The 18,877-nt window shown below is 40.9% G+C and overlaps 11 non-coding genes across 11 annotated transcripts; all 11 read left to right on the top strand.

Moving 5' to 3' along the window:
* Positions 1-1,021: 1,021 nt before the first annotated feature.
* Positions 1,022-1,185, top strand: LOC149773926 (U1 spliceosomal RNA). Its single transcript, XR_016417152.1, has one exon. It is a non-coding gene; the product is annotated as a U1 spliceosomal RNA (small nuclear RNA).
* A 1,461-nt stretch (positions 1,186-2,646) lies between these two features.
* On the top strand, positions 2,647-2,810 carry LOC149773925 (U1 spliceosomal RNA). The gene has a single exon (XR_016417151.1). It is a non-coding gene; the product is annotated as a U1 spliceosomal RNA (small nuclear RNA).
* A 1,485-nt stretch (positions 2,811-4,295) lies between these two features.
* Positions 4,296-4,459, top strand: LOC149773924 (U1 spliceosomal RNA). Its single transcript, XR_016417199.1, has one exon. It is a non-coding gene; the product is annotated as a U1 spliceosomal RNA (small nuclear RNA).
* A 1,455-nt stretch (positions 4,460-5,914) lies between these two features.
* Positions 5,915-6,078, top strand: LOC149773923 (U1 spliceosomal RNA). Its single transcript, XR_016417150.1, has one exon. It is a non-coding gene; the product is annotated as a U1 spliceosomal RNA (small nuclear RNA).
* Positions 6,079-7,565: 1,487 nt separating this feature from the next.
* LOC149773922 (U1 spliceosomal RNA) lies at positions 7,566-7,729 on the top strand. The gene has a single exon (XR_016417198.1). It is a non-coding gene; the product is annotated as a U1 spliceosomal RNA (small nuclear RNA).
* A 1,455-nt stretch (positions 7,730-9,184) lies between these two features.
* Positions 9,185-9,348, top strand: LOC149773921 (U1 spliceosomal RNA). Its single transcript, XR_016417149.1, has one exon. It is a non-coding gene; the product is annotated as a U1 spliceosomal RNA (small nuclear RNA).
* Positions 9,349-10,849: 1,501 nt separating this feature from the next.
* LOC149773920 (U1 spliceosomal RNA) lies at positions 10,850-11,013 on the top strand. Its single transcript, XR_016417148.1, has one exon. It is a non-coding gene; the product is annotated as a U1 spliceosomal RNA (small nuclear RNA).
* Positions 11,014-12,469: 1,456 nt separating this feature from the next.
* LOC149773919 (U1 spliceosomal RNA) lies at positions 12,470-12,633 on the top strand. Its single transcript, XR_016417147.1, has one exon. It is a non-coding gene; the product is annotated as a U1 spliceosomal RNA (small nuclear RNA).
* Positions 12,634-14,118: 1,485 nt separating this feature from the next.
* On the top strand, positions 14,119-14,282 carry LOC149773918 (U1 spliceosomal RNA). The gene has a single exon (XR_016417146.1). It is a non-coding gene; the product is annotated as a U1 spliceosomal RNA (small nuclear RNA).
* A 1,458-nt stretch (positions 14,283-15,740) lies between these two features.
* LOC149773917 (U1 spliceosomal RNA) lies at positions 15,741-15,904 on the top strand. The gene has a single exon (XR_016417145.1). It is a non-coding gene; the product is annotated as a U1 spliceosomal RNA (small nuclear RNA).
* A 1,461-nt stretch (positions 15,905-17,365) lies between these two features.
* LOC149773916 (U1 spliceosomal RNA) lies at positions 17,366-17,529 on the top strand. The gene has a single exon (XR_016417144.1). It is a non-coding gene; the product is annotated as a U1 spliceosomal RNA (small nuclear RNA).
* Positions 17,530-18,877: the final 1,348 nt, after the last annotated feature.

Here is an 18,877-nt window from a genome sequence, read left to right as displayed (position 1 = left end):
TGGAAACATGCTTACTGGATTCGACGAAAATCAAGTTTTATTTTCACAGAACTTCTCTGCAGTAGAGAGAGAGAGAGAGAGAGAGAGAGAGAGAGAGAGAGAGAGAGAGAGAGAGAAACAATATCTTCAAATAACAGGAACAACTTCGTTAATACAGCAAGCTTGTTGTCCTTATCAAAAGCAGTGACAGCTTCATCATAAGTCTCATTGTAGAGATCATCTGCATCACCAGTTACTTCTGTATCAGCAGCACTTTCAACAATCCAAAGCTTCTAGACTCGGAGTACGGCGAAGCGTAGCTGGCCAATCAGTGGCACAAAGATTTCAAATTTAATAAAACAGAGGAAACAAATAGTAGTATTCCTTTGACCTGACAAGTCGATTTGCAGTGGTTCATAGCAAAAGAGGTTGATGCACTGCAACCTCAAATTTATACCTGCATTTTTCATTTATGACACCAAGCGATCTTGCCAGTGCAAACACAATCCCTTTCCTTACGTAACAGTTCGGGAAAGCATTGTGTACTAAACAGCTGGATGTGATTGACCATAGTTCTTGCTAGACGACTATTGCTATTTCACTGTCAACTTGCTGTGAAGTAACTATGGGAGGTCAATGGCTGATATCAGTTTCAAGAACAAGACAAGCCCGAAACGCGGAATTGAAAAATGTATCCATATATTTAATTAAAAAACCATAATAGCTGAAAAATACGCACCGTTGCCTCAAGTTAAGAAATTTGCCAGGGGCCAATATACGAAACTATCCCCTGCCGTCCGAGCAAACCTATATAGCATATATCCACCGTAAAAGAAACTGAAATTGCAAATAAAGGACTATTTGAAGACATTTCAGTTACTTTTGTAATGTTGAAACATAAGCTATAAAGTTATTCGGAATACTAAGACATCAGCAGTACCATGGCCCTGAATCGTTTTAATTTATTTTCATTACTTAGAGGCACACTTCCTACTCCAGACACAAATGTCAGTTGATAAACGTCAGTAAACGTCAAGAAATCATACTTACCTGGACCAGGGAGTACCGTGATCAGCTAGGCGGTTTCCCCAGGATGAGGCCTTTCCATTGCACTTCGGTTGGGCTGAAACCTGCGATCACCCCAAATGTGGGTGACTCGGGGTCGTTATTTATTAGTGTGGGGGTCTGCGTTCGCGCTAACCCCTGATAATTCAATTAAAAATAACCAATAATCTCAAGCTTATGACAAAATTAGTCTGGATGTCTCTGATTAGCACGTGCCAATCGATAATGTTATTATTTCTTACACTGCTCTTTCAAGGGGTGGGTACCCCGGGTGGTCTAAATAGCCCACCATTACGGATCGCGGCCATCTCACCTGTCTGCGTGTGTTTGAGTTTCGGATTTGGCCCATGTGGTTATCAGAGAAAGCTTGCCAGTATGTTATCATGGGTCGGGAGTTCTTTCCGTTCAGTTTTCTTCTCCCGGGTTCTTCCTCCACCATTTATATTGCCTGCCATGCATAGCCTATCTTGTGCTGAAAAATGGCATTAAACCCTACAACAAACAACTTTCAAAGAGCCATCTCACAACGAACGTGTGAAATATCTTTGAGTAACAGCGATCCAGCATATTTGTGAGAGAAAGAAAGAAAGAAAGAGAAATAAATGGAAACATGCTTACTGGATTCGACGAAAATCAAGTTTTATTTTCACAGAACTTCTCTGCAGTAGAGAGAGAGAGAGAGAGAGAGAGAGAGAGAAACAATATCTTCAAATAACAGGAACAACTTCGTTAATACAGCAAGCTTGTTGTCCTTATCAAAAGCAGTGACAGCTTCATCATAAGTCTCATTGTAGAGATCATCTGCATCACCAGTTACTTCTGTATCAGCAGCACTTTCAACAATCCAAAGCTTCTAGACTCGGAGTACGGCGAAGCGTAGCTGGCCAATCAGTGGCACAAAGATTTCAAATTTAATAAAACAGAGGAAACAAATAGTAGTATTCCTTTGACCTGACAAGTCGATTTGCAGTGGTTCATAGCAAAAGAGGTTGATGCACTGCAACCTCAAATTTATACCTGCATTTTTCATTTATGACACCAAGCGATCTTGCCAGTGCAAACACAATCCCTTTCCTTACGTAACAGTTCGGGAAAGCATTGTGTACTAAACAGCTGGATGTGATTGACCATAGTTCTTGCTAGACGACTATTGCTATTTCACTGTCAACTTGCTGTGAAGTAACTATGGGAGGTCAATGGCTGATATCAGTTTCAAGAACAAGACAAGCCCGAAACGCGGAATTGAAAAATGTATCCATATATTTAATTAAAAAACCATAATAGCTGAAAAATACGCACCGTTGCCTCAAGTTAAGAAATTTGCCAGGGGCCAATATACGAAACTATCCCCTGCCGTCCGAGCAAACCTATATAGCATATATCCACCGTAAAAGAAACTGAAATTGCAAATAAAGGACTATTTGAAGACATTTCAGTTACTTTTGTAATGTTGAAACATAAGCTATAAAGTTATTCGGAATACTAAGACATCAGCAGTACCATGGCCCTGAATCGTTTTAATTTATTTTCATTACTTAGAGGCACACTTCCTACTCCAGACACAAATGTCAGTTGATAAACGTCAGTAAACGTCAAGAAATCATACTTACCTGGACCAGGGAGTACCGTGATCAGCTAGGCGGTTTCCCCAGGATGAGGCCTTTCCATTGCACTTCGGTTGGGCTGAAACCTGCGATCACCCCAAATGTGGGTGACTCGGGGTCGTTATTTATTAGTGTGGGGGTCTGCGTTCGCGCTAACCCCTGATAATTCAATTAAAAATAACCAATAATCTCAAGCTTATGACAAAATTAGTCTGGATGTCTCTGATTAGCACGTGCCAATCGATAATGTTATTATTTCTTACACTGCTCTTTCAAGGGGTGGGTACCCCGGGTGGTCTAAATAGCCCACCATTACGGATCGCGGCCATCTCACCTGTCTGCGTGTGTTTGAGTTTCGGATTTGGCCCATGTGGTTATCAGAGAAAGCTTGCCAGTATGTTATCATGGGTCGGGAGTTCTTTCCGTTCAGTTTTCTTCTCCCGGGTTCTTCCTCCACCATTTGTATTGCCTGCCATGCATAGCCTATCTTGTGCTGAAAAATGGCATTAAACCCTACAACAAACAACTTTCAAAGAGCCATCTCACAACGAACGTGTGAAATATCTTTGAGTAACAGCGATCCAGCATATTTGTGAGAGAAAGAAAGAAAGAAAGAGAAATAAATGGAAACATGCTTACTGGATTCGACGAAAATCAAGTTTTATTTTCACAGAACTTCTCTGCAGTAGAGAGAGAGAGAGAGAGAGAGAGAGAGAGAGAGAGAGAGAGAGAGAGAGAGAGAAATAATATCTTCAATTAACAGAAACAACTTCGTTAATACAGCAAGCTTGTTGTCCTTATCAAAAGCAGTGACAGCTTCATCATAAGTCTCATTGTAGAGATCATCTGCATCACCAGTTACTTCTGTATCAGCAGCACTTTCAACAATCCAAAGCTTCTAGACTCGGAGTACGGTGAAGCGTAGCTGGCCAATCAGTGGCACAAAGATTTCAAATTTAATAAAACAGAGGAAACAAATAGTAGTATTCCTTTGACCTGACAAGTCGATTTGCAGTGGTTCATAGCAAAAGAGGTTGATGCACTGCAACCTCAAATTTATACCTGCATTTTTCATTTATGACACCAAGCGATCTTGCCAGTGCAAACACAATCCCTTTCCCTACGTAACAGTTCGGGAAAGCATTGTGTACTAAACAGCTGGATGTGATTGACCATATTTCTTGCTAGACGACTATTGCTATTTCACTGTCAACTTGCTGTGAAGTAACTATGGGAGGTCAATGGCTGATATCAGTTTCAAGAACAAGACAAGCCCGAAACGCGGAATTGAAAAATGTATCCATATATTTAATTAAAAAACCATAATAGCTGAAAAATACGCACCGTTGCCTCAAGTTAAGAAATTTGCCAGGGGCCAATATACGAAACTATCCCCTGCCGTCCGAGCAAACCTATATAGCATATATCCACCGTAAAAGAAACTGAAATTGCAAATAAAGGACTATTTGAAGACATTTCAGTTACTTTTGTAATGTTGAAACATAAGCTATAAAGTTATTCGGAATACTAAGACATCAGCAGTACCATGGCCCTGAATCGTTTTAATTTATTTTCATTACTTAGAGGCACACTTCCTACTCCAGACACAAATGTCAGTTGATAAACGTCAGTAAACGTCAAGAAATCATACTTACCTGGACCAGGGAGTACCGTGATCAGCTAGGCGGTTTCCCCAGGATGAGGCCTTTCCATTGCACTTCGGTTGGGCTGAAACCTGCGATCACCCCAACTGTGGGTGACTCGGGGTCGTTATTTATTAGTGTGGGGGTCTGCGTTCGCGCTAACCCCTGATAATTCAATTAAAAATAACCAATAATCTCAAGCTTATGACAAAATTAGTCTGGATGTCTCTGATTAGCACGTGCCAATCGATAATGTTATTATTTCTTACACTGCTCTTTCAAGGGGTGGGTACCCCGGGTGGTCTAAATAGCCCACCATTACGGATCGCGGCCATCTCACCTGTCTGCGTGTGTTTGAGTTTCGGATTTGGCCCATGTGGTTATCAGAGAAAGCTTGCCAGTATGTTATCATGGGTCGGGAGTTCTTTCCGTTCAGTTTTCTTCTCCCGGGTTCTTCCTCCACCATTTATATTGCCTGCCATGCATAGCCTATCTTGTGCTGAAAAATGGCATTAAACCCTACAACAAACAACTTTCAAAGAGCCATCTCACAACGAACGTGTGAAATATCTTTGAGTAACAGCGATCCAGCATATTTGTGAGAGAAAGAAAGAAAGAAAGAGAAATAAATGGAAACATGCTTACTGGATTCGACGAAAATCAAGTTTTATTTTCACAGAACTTCTCTGCAGTAGAGAGAGAGAGAGAGAGAGAGAGAAACAATATCTTCAAATAACAGGAACAACTTCGTTAATACAGCAAGCTTGTTGTCCTTATCAAAAGCAGTGACAGCTTCATCATAAGTCTCATTGTAGAGATCATCTGCATCACCAGTTACTTCTGTATCAGCAGCACTTTCAACAATCCAAAGCTTCTAGACTCGGAGTACGGCGAAGCGTAGCTGGCCAATCAGTGGCACAAAGATTTCAAATTTAATAAAACAGAGGAAACAAATAGTAGTATTCCTTTGACCTGACAAGTCGATTTGCAGTGGTTCATAGCAAAAGAGGTTGATGCACTGCAACCTCAAATTTATACCTGCATTTTTCATTTATGACACCAAGCGATCTTGCCAGTGCAAACACAATCCCTTTCCCTACGTAACAGTTCGGGAAAGCATTGTGTACTAAACAGCTGGATGTGATTGACCATATTTCTTGCTAGACGACTATTGCTATTTCACTGTCAACTTGCTGTGAAGTAACTATGGGAGGTCAATGGCTGATATCAGTTTCAAGAACAAGACAAGCCCGAAACGCGGAATTGAAAAATGTATCCATATATTTAATTAAAAAACCATAATAGCTGAAAAATACGCACCGTTGCCTCAAGTTAAGAAATTTGCCAGGGGCCAATATACGAAACTATCCCCTGCCGTCCGAGCAAACCTATATAGCATATATCCACCGTAAAAGAAACTGAAATTGCAAATAAAGGACTATTTGAAGACATTTCAGTTACTTTTGTAATGTTGAAACATAAGCTATAAAGTTATTCGGAATACTAAGACATCAGCAGTACCATGGCCCTGAATCGTTTTAATTTATTTTCATTACTTAGAGGCACACTTCCTACTCCAGACACAAATGTCAGTTGATAAACGTCAGTAAACGTCAAGAAATCATACTTACCTGGACCAGGGAGTACCGTGATCAGCTAGGCGGTTTCCCCAGGATGAGGCCTTTCCATTGCACTTCGGTTGGGCTGAAACCTGCGATCACCCCAAATGTGGGTGACTCGGGGTCGTTATTTATTAGTGTGGGGGTCTGCGTTCGCGCTAACCCCTGATAATTCAATTAAAAATAACCAATAATCTCAAGCTTATGACAAAATTAGTCTGGATGTCTCTGATTAGCACGTGCCAATCGATAATGTTATTATTTCTTACACTGCTCTTTCAAGGGGTGGGTACCCCGGGTGGTCTAAATAGCCCACCATTACGGATCGCGGCCATCTCACCTGTCTGCGTGTGTTTGAGTTTCGGATTTGGCCCATGTGGTTATCAGAGAAAGCTTGCCAGTATGTTATCATGGGTCGGGAGTTCTTTCCGTTCAGTTTTCTTCTCCCGGGTTCTTCCTCCACCATTTATATTGCCTGCCATGCATAGCCTATCTTGTGCTGAAAAATGGCATTAAACCCTACAACAAACAACTTTCAAAGAGCCATCTCACAACGAACGTGTGAAATATCTTTGAGTAACAGCGATCCAGCATATTTGTGAGAGAAAGAAAGAAAGAAAGAGAAATAAATGGAAACATGCTTACTGGATTCGACGAAAATCAAGTTTTATTTTCACAGAACTTCTCTGCAGTAGAGAGAGAGAGAGAGAGAGAGAGAGAGAGAGAGAGAGAGAGAGAGAGAGAGAGAGAAACAATATCTTCAAATAACAGGAACAACTTCGTTAATACAGCAAGCTTGTTGTCCTTATCAAAAGCAGTGACAGCTTCATCATAAGTCTCATTGTAGAGATCATCTGCATCACCAGTTACTTCTGTATCAGCAGCACTTTCAACAATCCAAAGCTTCTAGACTCGGAGTACGGCGAAGCGTAGCTGGCCAATCAGTGGCACAAAGATTTCAAATTTAATAAAACAGAGGAAACAAATAGTAGTATTCCTTTGACCTGACAAGTCAATTTGCAGTGGTTCATAGCAAAAGAGGTTGATGCACTGCAACCTCAAATTTATACCTGCATTTTTCATTTATGACACCAAGCGATCTTGCCAGTGCAAACACAATCCCTTTCCCTACGTAACAGTTCGGGAAAGCATTGTGTACTAAACAGCTGGATGTGATTGACCATATTTCTTGCTAGACGACTATTGCTATTTCACTGTCAACTTGCTGTGAAGTAACTATGGGAGGTCAATGGCTGATATCAGTTTCAAGAACAAGACAAGCCCGAAACGCGGAATTGAAAAATGTATCCATATATTTAATTAAAAAACCATAATAGCTGAAAAATACGCACCGTTGCCTCAAGTTAAGAAATTTGCCAGGGGCCAATATACGAAACTATCCCCTGCCGTCCGAGCAAACCTATATAGCATATATCCACCGTAAAAGAAACTGAAATTGCAAATAAAGGACTATTTGAAGACATTTCAGTTACTTTTGTAATGTTGAAACATAAGCTATAAAGTTATTCGGAATACTAAGACATCAGCAGTACCATGGCCCTGAATCGTTTTAATTTATTTTCATTACTTAGAGGCACACTTCCTACTCCAGACACAAATGTCAGTTGATAAACGTCAGTAAACGTCAAGAAATCATACTTACCTGGACCAGGGAGTACCGTGATCAGCTAGGCGGTTTCCCCAGGATGAGGCCTTTCCATTGCACTTCGGTTGGGCTGAAACCTGCGATCACCCCAACTGTGGGTGACTCGGGGTCGTTATTTATTAGTGTGGGGGTCTGCGTTCGCGCTAACCCCTGATAATTCAATTAAAAATAACCAATAATCTCAAGCTTATGACAAAATTAGTCTGGATGTCTCTGATTAGCACGTGCCAATCGATAATGTTATTATTTCTTACACTGCTCTTTCAAGGGGTGGGTACCCCGGGTGGTCTAAATAGCCCACCATTACGGATCGCGGCCATCTCACCTGTCTGCGTGTGTTTGAGTTTCGGATTTGGCCCATGTGGTTATCAGAGAAAGCTTGCCAGTATGTTATCATGGGTCGGGAGTTCTTTCCGTTCAGTTTTCTTCTCCCGGGTTCTTCCTCCACCATTTATATTGCCTGCCATGCATAGCCTATCTTGTGCTGAAAAATGGCATTAAACCCTACAACAAACAACTTTCAAAGAGCCATCTCACAACGAACGTGTGAAATATCTTTGAGTAACAGCGATCCAGCATATTTGTGAGAGAAAGAAAGAAAGAAAGAGAAATAAATGGAAACATGCTTACTGGATTCGACGAAAATCAAGTTTTATTTTCACAGAACTTCTCTGCAGTAGAGAGAGAGAGAGAGAGAGAGAGAAACAATATCTTCAAATAACAGGAACAACTTCGTTAATACAGCAAGCTTGTTGTCCTTATCAAAAGCAGTGACAGCTTCATCATAAGTCTCATTGTAGAGATCATCTGCATCACCAGTTACTTCTGTATCAGCAGCACTTTCAACAATCCAAAGCTTCTAGACTCGGAGTACGGCGAAGCGTAGCTGGCCAATCAGTGGCACAAAGATTTCAAATTTAATAAAACAGAGGAAACAAATAGTAGTATTCCTTTGACCTGACAAGTCGATTTGCAGTGGTTCATAGCAAAAGAGGTTGATGCACTGCAACCTCAAATTTATACCTGCATTTTTCATTTATGACACCAAGCGATCTTGCCAGTGCAAACACAATCCCTTTCCCTACGTAACAGTTCGGGAAAGCATTGTGTACTAAACAGCTGGATGTGATTGACCATATTTCTTGCTAGACGACTATTGCTATTTCACTGTCAACTTGCTGTGAAGTAACTATGGGAGGTCAATGGCTGATATCAGTTTCAAGAACAAGACAAGCCCGAAACGCGGAATTGAAAAATGTATCCATATATTTAATTAAAAAACCATAATAGCTGAAAAATACGCACCGTTGCCTCAAGTTAAGAAATTTGCCAGGGGCCAATATACGAAACTATCCCCTGCCGTCCGAGCAAACCTATATAGCATATATCCACCGTAAAAGAAACTGAAATTGCAAATAAAGGACTATTTGAAGACATTTCAGTTACTTTTGTAATGTTGAAACATAAGCTATAAAGTTATTCGGAATACTAAGACATCAGCAGTACCATGGCCCTGAATCGTTTTAATTTATTTTCATTACTTAGAGGCACACTTCCTACTCCAGACACAAATGTCAGTTGATAAACGTCAGTAAACGTCAAGAAATCATACTTACCTGGACCAGGGAGTACCGTGATCAGCTAGGCGGTTTCCCCAGGATGAGGCCTTTCCATTGCACTTCGGTTGGGCTGAAACCTGCGATCACCCCAAATGTGGGTGACTCGGGGTCGTTATTTATTAGTGTGGGGGTCTGCGTTCGCGCTAACCCCTGATAATTCAATTAAAAATAACCAATAATCTCAAGCTTATGACAAAATTAGTCTGGATGTCTCTGATTAGCACGTGCCAATCGATAATGTTATTATTTCTTACACTGCTCTTTCAAGGGGTGGGTACCCCGGGTGGTCTAAATAGCCCACCATTACGGATCGCGGCCATCTCACCTGTCTGCGTGTGTTTGAGTTTCGGATTTGGCCCATGTGGTTATCAGAGAAAGCTTGCCAGTATGTTATCATGGGTCGGGAGTTCTTTCCGTTCAGTTTTCTTCTCCCGGGTTCTTCCTCCACCATTTATATTGCCTGCCATGCATAGCCTATCTTGTGCTGAAAAATGGCATTAAACCCTACAACAAACAACTTTCAAAGAGCCATCTCACAACGAACGTGTGAAATATCTTTGAGTAACAGCGATCCAGCATATTTGTGAGAGAAAGAAAGAAAGAAAGAGAAATAAATGGAAACATGCTTACTGGATTCGACGAAAATCAAGTTTTATTTTCACAGAACTTCTCTGCAGTAGAGAGAGAGAGAGAGAGAGAGAGAGAGAGAGAGAGAGAGAGAGAGAGAGAGAGAGAGAGAGAGAGAGAGAAACAATATCTTCAAATAACAGGAACAACTTCGTTAATACAGCAAGCTTGTTGTCCTTATCAAAAGCAGTGACAGCTTCATCATAAGTCTCATTGTAGAGATCATCTGCATCACCAGTTACTTCTGTATCAGCAGCACTTTCAACAATCCAAAGCTTCTAGACTCGGAGTACGGCGAAGCGTAGCTGGCCAATCAGTGGCACAAAGATTTCAAATTTAATAAAACAGAGGAAACAAATAGTAGTATTCCTTTGACCTGACAAGTCAATTTGCAGTGGTTCATAGCAAAAGAGGTTGATGCACTGCAACCTCAAATTTATACCTGCATTTTTCATTTATGACACCAAGCGATCTTGCCAGTGCAAACACAATCCCTTTCCTTACGTAACAGTTCGGGAAAGCATTGTGTACTAAACAGCTGGATGTGATTGACCATAGTTCTTGCTAGACGACTATTGCTATTTCACTGTCAACTTGCTGTGAAGTAACTATGGGAGGTCAATGGCTGATATCAGTTTCAAGAACAAGACAAGCCCGAAACGCGGAATTGAAAAATGTATCCATATATTTAATTAAAAAACCATAATAGCTGAAAAATACGCACCGTTGCCTCAAGTTAAGAAATTTGCCAGGGGCCAATATACGAAACTATCCCCTGCCGTCCGAGCAAACCTATATAGCATATATCCACCGTAAAAGAAACTGAAATTGCAAATAAAGGACTATTTGAAGACATTTCAGTTACTTTTGTAATGTTGAAACATAAGCTATAAAGTTATTCGGAATACTAAGACATCAGCAGTACCATGGCCCTGAATCGTTTTAATTTATTTTCATTACTTAGAGGCACACTTCCTACTCCAGACACAAATGTCAGTTGATAAACGTCAGTAAACGTCAAGAAATCATACTTACCTGGACCAGGGAGTACCGTGATCAGCTAGGCGGTTTCCCCAGGATGAGGCCTTTCCATTGCACTTCGGTTGGGCTGAAACCTGCGATCACCCCAAATGTGGGTGACTCGGGGTCGTTATTTATTAGTGTGGGGGTCTGCGTTCGCGCTAACCCCTGATAATTCAATTAAAAATAACCAATAATCTCAAGCTTATGACAAAATTAGTCTGGATGTCTCTGATTAGCACGTGCCAATCGATAATGTTATTATTTCTTACACTGCTCTTTCAAGGGGTGGGTACCCCGGGTGGTCTAAATAGCCCACCATTACGGATCGCGGCCATCTCACCTGTCTGCGTGTGTTTGAGTTTCGGATTTGGCCCATGTGGTTATCAGAGAAAGCTTGCCAGTATGTTATCATGGGTCGGGAGTTCTTTCCGTTCAGTTTTCTTCTCCCGGGTTCTTCCTCCACCATTTATATTGCCTGCCATGCATAGCCTATCTTGTGCTGAAAAATGGCATTAAACCCTACAACAAACAACTTTCAAAGAGCCATCTCACAACGAACGTGTGAAATATCTTTGAGTAACAGCGATCCAGCATATTTGTGAGAGAAAGAAAGAAAGAAAGAGAAATAAATGGAAACATGCTTACTGGATTCGACGAAAATCAAGTTTTATTTTCACAGAACTTCTCTGCAGTAGAGAGAGAGAGAGAGAGAGAGAGAGAAACAATATCTTCAAATAACAGGAACAACTTCGTTAATACAGCAAGCTTGTTGTCCTTATCAAAAGCAGTGACAGCTTCATCATAAGTCTCATTGTAGAGATCATCTGCATCACCAGTTACTTCTGTATCAGCAGCACTTTCAACAATCCAAAGCTTCTAGACTCGGAGTACGGCGAAGCGTAGCTGGCCAATCAGTGGCACAAAGATTTCAAATTTAATAAAACAGAGGAAACAAATAGTAGTATTCCTTTGACCTGACAAGTCGATTTGCAGTGGTTCATAGCAAAAGAGGTTGATGCACTGCAACCTCAAATTTATACCTGCATTTTTCATTTATGACACCAAGCGATCTTGCCAGTGCAAACACAATCCCTTTCCTACGTAACAGTTCGGGAAAGCATTGTGTACTAAACAGCTGGATGTGATTGACCATATTTCTTGCTAGACGACTATTGCTATTTCACTGTCAACTTGCTGTGAAGTAACTATGGGAGGTCAATGGCTGATATCAGTTTCAAGAACAAGACAAGCCCGAAACGCGGAATTGAAAAATGTATCCATATATTTAATTAAAAAACCATAATAGCTGAAAAATACGCACCGTTGCCTCAAGTTAAGAAATTTGCCAGGGGCCAATATACGAAACTATCCCCTGCCGTCCGAGCAAACCTATATAGCATATATCCACCGTAAAAGAAACTGAAATTGCAAATAAAGGACTATTTGAAGACATTTCAGTTACTTTTGTAATGTTGAAACATAAGCTATAAAGTTATTCGGAATACTAAGACATCAGCAGTACCATGGCCCTGAATCGTTTTAATTTATTTTCATTACTTAGAGGCACACTTCCTACTCCAGACACAAATGTCAGTTGATAAACGTCAGTAAACGTCAAGAAATCATACTTACCTGGACCAGGGAGTACCGTGATCAGCTAGGCGGTTTCCCCAGGATGAGGCCTTTCCATTGCACTTCGGTTGGGCTGAAACCTGCGATCACCCCAAATGTGGGTGACTCGGGGTCGTTATTTATTAGTGTGGGGGTCTGCGTTCGCGCTAACCCCTGATAATTCAATTAAAAATAACCAATAATCTCAAGCTTATGACAAAATTAGTCTGGATGTCTCTGATTAGCACGTGCCAATCGATAATGTTATTATTTCTTACACTGCTCTTTCAAGGGGTGGGTACCCCGGGTGGTCTAAATAGCCCACCATTACGGATCGCGGCCATCTCACCTGTCTGCGTGTGTTTGAGTTTCGGATTTGGCCCATGTGGTTATCAGAGAAAGCTTGCCAGTATGTTATCATGGGTCGGGAGTTCTTTCCGTTCAGTTTTCTTCTCCCGGGTTCTTCCTCCACCATTTATATTGCCTGCCATGCATAGCCTATCTTGTGCTGAAAAATGGCATTAAACCCTACAACAAACAACTTTCAAAGAGCCATCTCACAACGAACGTGTGAAATATCTTTGAGTAACAGCGATCCAGCATATTTGTGAGAGAAAGAAAGAAAGAAAGAGAAATAAATGGAAACATGCTTACTGGATTCGACGAAAATCAAGTTTTATTTTCACAGAACTTCTCTGCAGTAGAGAGAGAGAGAGAGAGAGAGAGAGAGAGAGAGAGAGAGAGAGAGAGAGAGAGAAACAATATCTTCAAATAACAGGAACAACTTCGTTAATACAGCAAGCTTGTTGTCCTTATCAAAAGCAGTGACAGCTTCATCATAAGTCTCATTGTAGAGATCATCTGCATCACCAGTTACTTCTGTATCAGCAGCACTTTCAACAATCCAAAGCTTCTAGACTCGGAGTACGGCGAAGCGTAGCTGGCCAATCAGTGGCACAAAGATTTCAAATTTAATAAAACAGAGGAAACAAATAGTAGTATTCCTTTGACCTGACAAGTCAATTTGCAGTGGTTCATAGCAAAAGAGGTTGATGCACTGCAACCTCAAATTTATACCTGCATTTTTCATTTATGACACCAAGCGATCTTGCCAGTGCAAACACAATCCCTTTCCTTACGTAACAGTTCGGGAAAGCATTGTGTACTAAACAGCTGGATGTGATTGACCATAGTTCTTGCTAGACGACTATTGCTATTTCACTGTCAACTTGCTGTGAAGTAACTATGGGAGGTCAATGGCTGATATCAGTTTCAAGAACAAGACAAGCCCGAAACGCGGAATTGAAAAATGTATCCATATATTTAATTAAAAAACCATAATAGCTGAAAAATACGCACCGTTGCCTCAAGTTAAGAAATTTGCCAGGGGCCAATATACGAAACTATCCCCTGCCGTCCGAGCAAACCTATATAGCATATATCCACCGTAAAAGAAACTGAAATTGCAAATAAAGGACTATTTGAAGACATTTCAGTTACTTTTGTAATGTTGAAACATAAGCTATAAAGTTATTCGGAATACTAAGACATCAGCAGTACCATGGCCCTGAATCGTTTTAATTTATTTTCATTACTTAGAGGCACACTTCCTACTCCAGACACAAATGTCAGTTGATAAACGTCAGTAAACGTCAAGAAATCATACTTACCTGGACCAGGGAGTACCGTGATCAGCTAGGCGGTTTCCCCAGGATGAGGCCTTTCCATTGCACTTCGGTTGGGCTGAAACCTGCGATCACCCCAAATGTGGGTGACTCGGGGTCGTTATTTATTAGTGTGGGGGTCTGCGTTCGCGCTAACCCCTGATAATTCAATTAAAAATAACCAATAATCTCAAGCTTATGACAAAATTAGTCTGGATGTCTCTGATTAGCACGTGCCAATCGATAATGTTATTATTTCTTACACTGCTCTTTCAAGGGGTGGGTACCCCGGGTGGTCTAAATAGCCCACCATTACGGATCGCGGCCATCTCACCTGTCTGCGTGTGTTTGAGTTTCGGATTTGGCCCATGTGGTTATCAGAGAAAGCTTGCCAGTATGTTATCATGGGTCGGGAGTTCTTTCCGTTCAGTTTTCTTCTCCCGGGTTCTTCCTCCACCATTTATATTGCCTGCCATGCATAGCCTATCTTGTGCTGAAAAATGGCATTAAACCCTACAACAAACAACTTTCAAAGAGCCATCTCACAACGAACGTGTGAAATATCTTTGAGTAACAGCGATCCAGCATATTTGTGAGAGAAAGAAAGAAAGAAAGAGAAATAAATGGAAACATGCTTACTGGATTCGACGAAAATCAAGTTTTATTTTCACAGAACTTCTCTGCAGTAGAGAGAGAGAGAGAGAGAGAGAGAGAGAAACAATATCTTCAAATAACAGGAACAACTTCGTTAATACAGCAAGCTTGTTGTCCTTATCAAAAGCAGTGACAGCTTCATCATAAGTCTCATTGTAGAGATCATCTGCATCACCAGTTACTTCTGTATCAGCAGCACTTTCAACAATCCAAAGCTTCTAGACTCGGAGTACGGCGAAGCGTAGCTGGCCAATCAGTGGCACAAAGATTTCAAATTTAATAAAACAGAGGAAACAAATAGTAGTATTCCTTTGACCTGACAAGTCGATTTGCAGTGGTTCATAGCAAAAGAGGTTGATGCACTGCAACCTCAAATTTATACCTGCATTTTTCATTTATGACACCAAGCGATCTTGCCAGTGCAAACACAATCCCTTTCCTACGTAACAGTTCGGGAAAGCATTGTGTACTAAACAGCTGGATGTGATTGACCATATTTCTTGCTAGACGACTATTGCTATTTCACTGTCAACTTGCTGTGAAGTAACTATGGGAGGTCAATGGCTGATATCAGTTTCAAGAACAAGACAAGCCCGAAACGCGGAATTGAAAAATGTATCCATATATTTAATTAAAAAACCATAATAGCTGAAAAATACGCACCGTTGCCTCAAGTTAAGAAATTTGCCAGGGGCCAATATACGAAACTATCCCCTGCCGTCCGAGCAAACCTATATAGCATATATCCACCGTAAAAGAAACTGAAATTGCAAATAAAGGACTATTTGAAGACATTTCAGTTACTTTTGTAATGTTGAAACATAAGCTATAAAGTTATTCGGAATACTAAGACATCAGCAGTACCATGGCCCTGAATCGTTTTAATTTATTTTCATTACTTAGAGGCACACTTCCTACTCCAGACACAAATGTCAGTTGATAAACGTCAGTAAACGTCAAGAAATCATACTTACCTGGACCAGGGAGTACCGTGATCAGCTAGGCGGTTTCCCCAGGATGAGGCCTTTCCATTGCACTTCGGTTGGGCTGAAACCTGCGATCACCCCAAATGTGGGTGACTCGGGGTCGTTATTTATTAGTGTGGGGGTCTGCGTTCGCGCTAACCCCTGATAATTCAATTAAAAATAACCAATAATCTCAAGCTTATGACAAAATTAGTCTGGATGTCTCTGATTAGCACGTGCCAATCGATAATGTTATTATTTCTTACACTGCTCTTTCAAGGGGTGGGTACCCCGGGTGGTCTAAATAGCCCACCATTACGGATCGCGGCCATCTCACCTGTCTGCGTGTGTTTGAGTTTCGGATTTGGCCCATGTGGTTATCAGAGAAAGCTTGCCAGTATGTTATCATGGGTCGGGAGTTCTTTCCGTTCAGTTTTCTTCTCCCGGGTTCTTCCTCCACCATTTATATTGCCTGCCATGCATAGCCTATCTTGTGCTGAAAAATGGCATTAAACCCTACAACAAACAACTTTCAAAGAGCCATCTCACAACGAACGTGTGAAATATCTTTGAGTAACAGCGATCCAGCATATTTGTGAGAGAAAGAAAGAAAGAAAGAGAAATAAATGGAAACATGCTTACTGGATTCGACGAAAATCAAGTTTTATTTTCACAGAACTTCTCTGCAGTAGAGAGAGAGAGAGAGAGAGAGAGAGAGAGAAACAATATCTTCAAATAACAGGAACAACTTCGTTAATACAGCAAGCTTGTTGTCCTTATCAAAAGCAGTGACAGCTTCATCATAAGTCTCATTGTAGAGATCATCTGCATCACCAGTTACTTCTGTATCAGCAGCACTTTCAACAATCCAAAGCTTCTAGACTCGGAGTACGGCGAAGCGTAGCTGGCCAATCAGTGGCACAAAGATTTCAAATTTAATAAAACAGAGGAAACAAATAGTAGTATTCCTTTGACCTGACAAGTCGATTTGCAGTGGTTCATAGCAAAAGAGGTTGATGCACTGCAACCTCAAATTTATACCTGCATTTTTCATTTATGACACCAAGCGATCTTGCCAGTGCAAACACAATCCCTTTCCTTACGTAACAGTTCGGGAAAGCATTGTGTACTAAACAGCTGGATGTGATTGACCATAGTTCTTGCTAGACGACTATTGCTATTTCACTGTCAACTTGCTGTGAAGTAACTATGGGAGGTCAATGGCTGATATCAGTTTCAAGAACAAGACAAGCCCGAAACGCGGAATTGAAAAATGTATCCATATATTTAATTAAAAAACCATAATAGCTGAAAAATACGCACCGTTGCCTCAAGTTAAGAAATTTGCCAGGGGCCAATATACGAAACTATCCCCTGCCGTCCGAGCAAACCTATATAGCATATATCCACCGTAAAAGAAACTGAAATTGCAAATAAAGGACTATTTGAAGACATTTCAGTTACTTTTGTAATGTTGAAACATAAGCTATAAAGTTATTCGGAATACTAAGACATCAGCAGTACCATGGCCCTGAATCGTTTTAATTTATTTTCATTACTTAGAGGCACACTTCCTACTCCAGACACAAATGTCAGTTGATAAACGTCAGTAAACGTCAAGAAATCATACTTACCTGGACCAGGGAGTACCGTGATCAGCTAGGCGGTTTCCCCAGGATGAGGCCTTTCCATTGCACTTCGGTTGGGCTGAAACCTGCGATCACCCCAAATGTGGGTGACTCGGGGTCGTTATTTATTAGTGTGGGGGTCTGCGTTCGCGCTAACCCCTGATAATTCAATTAAAAATAACCAATAATCTCAAGCTTATGACAAAATTAGTCTGGATGTCTCTGATTAGCACGTGCCAATCGATAATGTTATTATTTCTTACACTGCTCTTTCAAGGGGTGGGTACCCCGGGTGGTCTAAATAGCCCACCATTACGGATCGCGGCCATCTCACCTGTCTGCGTGTGTTTGAGTTTCGGATTTGGCCCATGTGGTTATCAGAGAAAGCTTGCCAGTATGTTATCATGGGTCGGGAGTTCTTTCCGTTCAGTTTTCTTCTCCCGGGTTCTTCCTCCACCATTTATATTGCCTGCCATGCATAGCCTATCTTGTGCTGAAAAATGGCATTAAACCCTACAACAAACAACTTTCAAAGAGCCATCTCACAACGAACGTGTGAAATATCTTTGAGTAACAGCGATCCAGCATATTTGTGAGAGAAAGAAAGAAAGAAAGAGAAATAAATGGAAACATGCTTACTGGATTCGACGAAAATCAAGTTTTATTTTCACAGAACTTCTCTGCAGTAGAGAGAGAGAGAGAGAGAGAGAGAGAGAGAGAAACAATATCTTCAAATAACAGGAACAACTTCGTTAATACAGCAAGCTTGTTGTCCTTATCAAAAGCAGTGACAGCTTCATCATAAGTCTCATTGTAGAGATCATCTGCATCACCAGTTACTTCTGTATCAGCAGCACTTTCAACAATCCAAAGCTTCTAGACTCGGAGTACGGCGAAGCGTAGCTGGCCAATCAGTGGCACAAAGATTTCAAATTTAATAAAACAGAGGAAACAAATAGTAGTATTCCTTTGACCTGACAAGTCGATTTGCAGTGGTTCATAGCAAAAGAGGTTGATGCACTGCAACCTCAAATTTATACCTGCATTTTTCATTTATGACACCAAGCGATCTTGCCAGTGCAAACACAATCCCTTTCCCTACGTAACAGTTCGGGAAAGCATTGTGTACTAAACAGCTGGATGTGATTGACCATATTTCTTGCTAGACGACTATTGCTATTTCACTGTCAACTTGCTGTGAAGTAACTATGGGAGGTCAATGGCTGATATCAGTTTCAAGAACAAGACAAGCCCGAAACGCGGAATTGAAAAATGTATCCATATATTTAATTAAAAAACCATAATAGCTGAAAAATACGCACCGTTGCCTCAAGTTAAGAAATTTGCCAGGGGCCAATATACGAAACTATCCCCTGCCGTCCGAGCAAACCTATATAGCATATATCCACCGTAAAAGAAACTGAAATTGCAAATAAAGGACTATTTGAAGACATTTCAGTTACTTTTGTAATGTTGAAACATAAGCTATAAAGTTATTCGGAATACTAAG

Source organism: Sinohyriopsis cumingii, unplaced genomic scaffold, assembly GCF_028554795.1.
Source record: "Sinohyriopsis cumingii isolate HCF-2022 unplaced genomic scaffold, ASM2855479v2 utg000547l, whole genome shotgun sequence".
Classification (NCBI taxonomy): domain Eukaryota; kingdom Metazoa; phylum Mollusca; class Bivalvia; order Unionida; family Unionidae; genus Sinohyriopsis; species Sinohyriopsis cumingii.
Note: the sequence above shows the minus strand (reverse complement) of the source record. Positions and strands in the feature narration are given on the sequence as shown.